The sequence below is a fragment of the Arachis ipaensis genome, chromosome B07, assembly GCF_000816755.2.
Source record: "Arachis ipaensis cultivar K30076 chromosome B07, Araip1.1, whole genome shotgun sequence".
Classification (NCBI taxonomy): domain Eukaryota; kingdom Viridiplantae; phylum Streptophyta; class Magnoliopsida; order Fabales; family Fabaceae; genus Arachis; species Arachis ipaensis.
The window spans coordinates 105,013,743-105,020,919 of NC_029791.2; the positions used below are offsets into that span (position 1 = coordinate 105,013,743).

The 7,177-nt window shown below is 30.7% G+C and overlaps 1 pseudogene; it reads left to right on the forward strand.

Annotated features, from left to right (window-relative positions):
• The window catches only part of LOC107607560, a 15,635-nt pseudogene that overhangs the window by 771 nt on the left and 7,687 nt on the right, over positions 1-7,177 (forward strand).

Sequence of the window (7,177 nt, forward strand, 5' to 3'; positions counted from 1 at the left end):
GAGAGAGAGAGAGAGAGAGAGAGAGAGAGAGAGATGGGGGTGATGGTGGTGAGGGTTCGAACGAGGGGGAAGGCATTCGTGATTTAAATTTACGTCACTTTTACTGTTGGACTTTTTCAAAGGTAAACCATCGCAGGTCACCAAAACACTGTTACTCTGATCTTTGGTTCTTCTCTAAGTATAGTGAGTTTTCTTGCCCCAAAATCGTTACCGTTGCTATTTCTAAGTTATTAAGGATTTCGCAACGTTGATGCCTTAGGGTTGAGTTTTTGAAGTTGCATGTTGCGATTAGAGTTGCTGTTGTTGTTGCAGAAGTGGTATGGAGCTGTGTTTGTGGCTATCGTTGTGGCGGACCGAGAGAAAAGGGTTTCTTTGATGCGTTTGGTGTATGGGTTTCGACTATTCGAGGTAGTGGCGCTTTTCTTAAACTCATTTTACTTTCAAAAAATTGTTACAAGTCGATATTAATATGAAAAATATCTTTTATGATTACGTGAGTTTTAAGGATTGAATTGAATTACTTTGGATAAATGAAATTGTTTGCTTGATTGAATTATTGATTAATGATTTGTTTGGGTTGGCGTGTGGTTGTTGAAAAGAAATTGATTTAGAAAGTTGATTTGATTGAATATTATGAAAAGTGATTTTCTTAGTTTTGGAGTTAACTTGATATTGAAAATGAATCGGCATTGGAAATGATTTGAGATATTGGAATTATTTTTGTTGATTTATTGGAAATGATTTTGAGAATTGGAAATGATTTGAGATATGAAAATGATTTGATTTTGGAAGCGGTTTTATTTTAAATTGGTTTGATATCGAAAATGATTTTATGTTCAGAAGTTTGAATTTTGTTTGATTGGGAAATGATTTGGTTTTGAACCCATTGGAAAAGGTTGAGAAATGATTTGGTTGGGACCCTTGAAGGTTGGCAAAGTCCATGTTTTAGAAGAGGTACTGCCGAAATTTTTTTTATAAAATTTGAGACTTTTGATTTGGTGAAAAGGAGTTTTATGAAAGAGAAATGGATTTGAATTGTTTTTAAAAGAGATTTTGATACTTGAGCTTCCTGGGAAGTACCCAACTGTTGTGGTTCGTCACACTTACTCCGGGTTAGTAATTGAGATACCTGAGCAGTAGCAAGGGTGGTGGTTCGTCCCACTTGCTCCGGGTTGAGTCCCTAAACACCCGCCTGGGTAGTATGTAGTAGTAGTGGTTCATTCCACTTGCTTCGTATTAAACGGACAGTATGCAAGGGTTGTGGCTTAGTCTCACTTGCTCTGTGAGGTGGTGTTTTTATCCAAGATTTGCTACCAGACATGTCGGGTTTGGCTATATAATCGACAGATGATATTATCGGTCATAGGGCAAAAATTACTTCTTTGACTGGTTCAAAAATTACTTTTAAGATTTCAAAAATGAATTTTGTCCTTTAAGTAAGACGACCACTATTTGAAAAACTAGCACATGACAAATGGTAGAATCTCAATATCCACCGAAAGAAACTATAAAACTACAGGTAGCACACAATTTAGAACTAGAATCTGCTCAATATAAAGATAGCAGAATAGAAGGAAGTATAGACAAAAGAGACATTAAAAAAATTCATCAACAGCTTAACTACACTAATACAGTCCTAGATATTATGAAAAATCAGTTAGAGAGAATTGAACATAAACATGAACAAATTAAGTCCATAGAAAAACCTATATATAAGTTTTAAAGTCCAGATGTAGTTAAACTAAGAACAAACGTGGAAGTTGACATTGATGAGCTAAAGAAAAAACTTAAGTCTATAAGTCAAGAAAAAATAACTATTAATACAATAGAAATTAATAAGATGACACATAAGAATCAATATCCGAAACTAAGAAATTATTATTCAAGATGAACAAGCTATTCTAGATCTAATATGTAATATGACTATGGCAGCAATCGCTTATAAGGCAAAACGAGCTAGTGATAGAGAAGCAGTAGTCATAATCACCCAAAGGTTCACGGGACAATTAAAAAGATGGTGGGATAACTTTCTAACCTAACCAGAAAAATATTTAATTTTAAGTAGTATAAAACCAGAAGACTAAACACAAGACACCACAGCAACCTTAATCTTTACAATTATAAAAAAAAAAATTAGAAGACCCAAATATTTTTAAAGACAGGATATGAACCCAACTAATAAACTTAAGATGTCCCACTTTGTCTGACTACAGGTGGTATAAAGACGTTTTTATCTCTAAAGTTATGATGAGAGATGATGCAACCGCCCTTTTTTGAAAAGAAAGATTTATAGAAGCCTTACCCAAACTCTTTTCAGAAAAAGTTTAAAAAAGCTACAATCTCTATTTGGTACTCAAATAACATATGAAGGTCTAACTTTTGGCCAAATACATAACATAGTAGTACAAACTAGAGTAGAAATATGTACTGACACCAGATTACAAGAAAAAATAAGAAAAGAAAATACGAGTAGTAAGTGAGAATTAGGAAACTATTATCAACAATATGGCATTACAACTAAAAAGGTACCTAGCAACCAAAATAGAATCATTAAGAAAAGAAATATAAAGAATTATGGGAACAGGTATAGATATCAATCTAGAGAACCTTATACGAAAAATAAGCCCAAAAAAATTACAGAAAAAATAAAAAATAGAATAGTAAAAAAGATGACAAGAAACACATAATCTGTGGAAATATAAAAAATCAGATCATTATGCTAATAACTGCAAAATAGAAGAAAAAATAAACAAAATTAGTAATGAAGAAGTAAGGAAAGCTTTAGCTGCTATACTAATTAATAGTGAATTAGAAATCGAAACAGAAAAAGAATATTTTTCTGATGATTCAGGTAATTTTATACAATAGTTAGATATACTATTTTCTTCAGGTTCTTCTGAATTAGAAGAAGAAGACTCGTGTTTGGGACTAGGAATATGTAACTGTGATAATTGTATAAAATCTTTAAATATAATTACGAGAACTCAAGAAAAGTCAATCAATATATTAACTAGAGAACAAACAAGCACTTTAATATCTATAATTGATAAATTAGAAGATTCTTCCTTAAAATATGAGTTCATATTCCAATTAAGTGATTAGATTAAAAAAGAAAAAAAAGTCAAAGAAAAATAAGGCCAGTAGAAATTAAAAAAATATATAACAGGTTTAGAACTCTTAAAAAAAAGACTTCTATAAGACACTTACAAGAAGAAATAAAAATGTTAAAATTTGAAATTTCTGAATTAAAACAACAGAATATATCTTTTGACTATAGAATACTGAAGTTAGAAGGAGAAAAATAGTAAAGTTACAAAAGGAAAAAGAATAATTAGAATTAATAGAGGAAGAAGAAGAAGAAATCATAACCCCATAAAATTACATTAATGAACTAACATTATTAATTAACCAGAAATGGTATACTCCTATAGTAATAAAGATTGGAAAAGAGAAATTTGAGTTTATAACTATGGTAGACTCAGGGGCAGATGTAAACTGTATACAAGAAGGATTAATACCTATAAAGTACTATGAAAAAGTAACTGAAACTATTGTCAAAGCAGAAAATGATAGAATGACTATAAACTATAAGACTTCTAAAGCAAAAATCTGTAAAAAAAAAGTATGTTTTTCGACTACTTTTTTTTTTGGCAAAAAGAATATCCCAACAAGTCATATTAGAAAATTACTTCACTGTTTTACTATGTCTTTTAGGGTAGATGTAGATGGAGTAACCACCTATTGTATACCAAACTAGCCCATTCTATTTGAATTTATACAAAAACTCAAGAGAAGAGAACTAAATTTACTACAACAAGTTGTTATCTCCCAACTTAATATAATAGAAAGAAAAAAGAAACAGGTTAATTTTCTGAACCAAGAAATTGTATATGAGAGAATAGAACAGCAATTAGAAAACTAAAAAATTCAAACCATAATAAAAGAGTTAGAATATCGGATAAAAAAAGATTTGTGCAGCCTAAATCCAAAAGCTTTTCATTTTAGGAAATTACATGAAGTATCCTTACCATATGAAGATGATTTTGATGAGAAAGATTTCTCCACTAAAGTAAAATCAATCCAAATGAACAAAGAATTCTTGGCATTTTGTAAAAAAGAAATCCAAAAATACTTAGACAAAGGACTAATCAGACTATCAAAGTCTCCTTGAAGCTATATAGGATTTTATGTAATGAAAGTTTCAAAAATCGAAAGAGGAGCTCCAAGGTTAATAATTAATTACATGCCTCTAAATAAAGTCTTAAAATAGATAAGATATCCCCTACCCAACAAAAATAACTTAATTAAAAGATTAAGTAATGCTACTATCTTTTCTAAATTTGATTTAAAATCTGGATATTATCAAATATCAATAAAAGAAGAAGATAGATATAAAATAGCTTTTATAGTACCCTTTGGACATTATGAATGGAATATAATACCCTAAGGATTAAAAAATGTATCAAGTAAAATTCAAGAAATTATGAATAATATTTTTTACTCATATATAGATTTTACTGTAGTTTATTTAGACGACGTACTTGTATACTCTAAAGGAATAAACCAACATATTCAACACCTAGAAAAATTCATTAATATTACAAAAGAAAACTGTTTTGTCTTATCTAAAAAGAAAATGAAAATATTCATAACAAGAGTAAGGATTTTAGGGTATGAAATTTTTCAAGGAACGATTACTCCAATTAAGAGATTTGTTGAATTTGCAGAAAAATTTTTGGATAAAATTATTGACAAAAAATAACTACAAAGATTCTTAGGATGTCTTAATTACGTAGCTGAGTTTTTACCAAGAATAAGAACTTTATGTGAATCTTTATATAAAAGATTAAGGAAACAACCTCCTCATTGGACAGAAGATATGTCCAAAATAGTTTAAAAGATTAAAACTATAGTTAAAAAATTCCTTGTTTGAGTATATACCAGACTCTAAGGCAAGTCTAATCGTCGAGACGGATGCCTCAGAACTAGGGTACGGAGGAATATTCTTCCAAACTCATCAAAAGACCAAATAGTTAAATATCATTTTGGTATATGGAATTCAGTCCAAAAAAATTATGCCACTATTAAAACAGAGATTCTGTGTAAAAATGCGGATTAACAAAGATTTTAATACAGAGTGTAATACAGGATTAAGAAAATGGTATTTTACTAGATATTCTAAAAAAGAAACCATAGAAATAAGAAAAGAATTTTATGATTACTTAATAAAAAAAATCAAAGAAACTTTCAGTTTCTCAAAAAAATAGTGATCCGGTATTCGAGTCAAAGACTCCTATTTTATTATTAAGTATAGAAGTCGTCGTAATATCCTAACTATCAGAGTGGCACAGCCAGAAGTGTGACATTCTGGTAGTAAGAATGTTATAGGGATAATATTTTCGATAGCTAATATATACTGGATTGTTAAAGCTCGAATCTTGATTTGTTTCCCTTAGGGATCTGGTCTATGGAAATGGAAAGCGAAGGTGAAAGGAGCTCCAACTTTTCAAGGCACTGGCCGACCATGACCGAATAGAATTCTAGGTATGAGGAGGACACAACCGAACCAAAATTATGTAATACAGACAAAGAAAATATTGAGGCCTCTTAGAGAAAAGTTTTCAAGAGAAGGAAGTTTTTTTTTATCACTTTGGAAAGAATGAGAATTTCTTTTGAAAAAGTATAGGGGACCAATTAGTGGTGCAGCCAACTAGGGAGAAAATTTTTAAAATTTAAAAATTAAAACAAAAAAATTAAAATTTAAAACAACACTTAAGAGAGTTGTCACTCTCCCTCGCTTAATAGTTGTAGCCGTTAAGCTACCGAAGACACGCCATCTACGCATTGACAGTTAGTCGAAAGCAGAACAAGGTAGCACATCACACTAACGAGGTTGCGCGCCACGCCATGGAGACGCCGCCTCATACAAGTGAAGCTAAGACTGCCACATGTTTGCTGCATTAACGTCGTGTTGTTGCCCCGACGAGAGTCGCGACAAAACTGCCAATAAGAAAGAAGGATGCCATGCTCTAAATATTTTAGATGTTTCTTTTTTTGGGTTTTAGATGAAATTTTTTATAGTTTTATATATTTTTAGCTTAATTTTTGGATTTTTTTCTAATTTTTTTAGATATTTGTCATGACACATGTCAATTCTTTATTAGTTGGTCAATCCTTAGTCATTATAAGTATAACCACTTCAAGCCTAACCACCACAGTCGTGGTCTTATATATCGTAATTCAAACATGTTAGCCAGCCATTACTTTAAGAGTTTAGCCATCACTTCTTATATATCGTATTTCAAACATGTTAGCCAGCCGTTACTTTAGAGTTTAGCCATCACTTCTTATATATCGTATTTCAAATCTCTGTCATCCTAGAAAGGTTCGTTCATCTCTTGGGGCGTTTCCTTTTATTAATGTACCCATAAAAAAAAGATACAAGTTAAGCATGATTACGATTTAGCATTTTGTTTTGCAACTCTCATACGGTAAGGTAACATTTTCAATCAAAGCATTTACCCACCACGATCATTCAACTTTTATGCTTTACACAAATATGTATATGAACTAACCTATAATGTTAATCTGGTTCTTCTATTATCAATAATCAATTATCATTCATCCCAATTTGAAGATGACTAAACATGAGTGACCAATTAATAAAGTGCACATGCTAATATATTTATGGGAACCATGCAATGAATGCAACCAGAAAAGCAGCTATTTAGCATCATGTGATGGGGCATGAGGAGTAATAGCGCCATTTCTCTGATATATTAATTTCCTCTTTTTTTCAGCAATTTAATCATCGCTTTTTAGATTGTGTCATGCAAACTTCTTAAACCAACCAACAATCCAACATATTGGTGTCATTTACAGTCAGAGGATATTATGTGCTTCACACAACATTATTATTACCTACTAATAATGCATAATTAATTGACTCTGCATGCTGCTATTCATATATCTTTCATTATATGAACCTGGCGTGACCTAGTTACTTTAATTTGCATTCAAGTTAACCTTAATTGTAATTAACACGGCCAATTATATATGATAAATGGTTCTCATAAAAAAAAATTATGAGTAATACAAAACAACCAACTTTTCAGTTAATATTAATTATTTTTTAAAAAATATTTTATTTTCTTTAAATTTTAAATCTTAAATCATA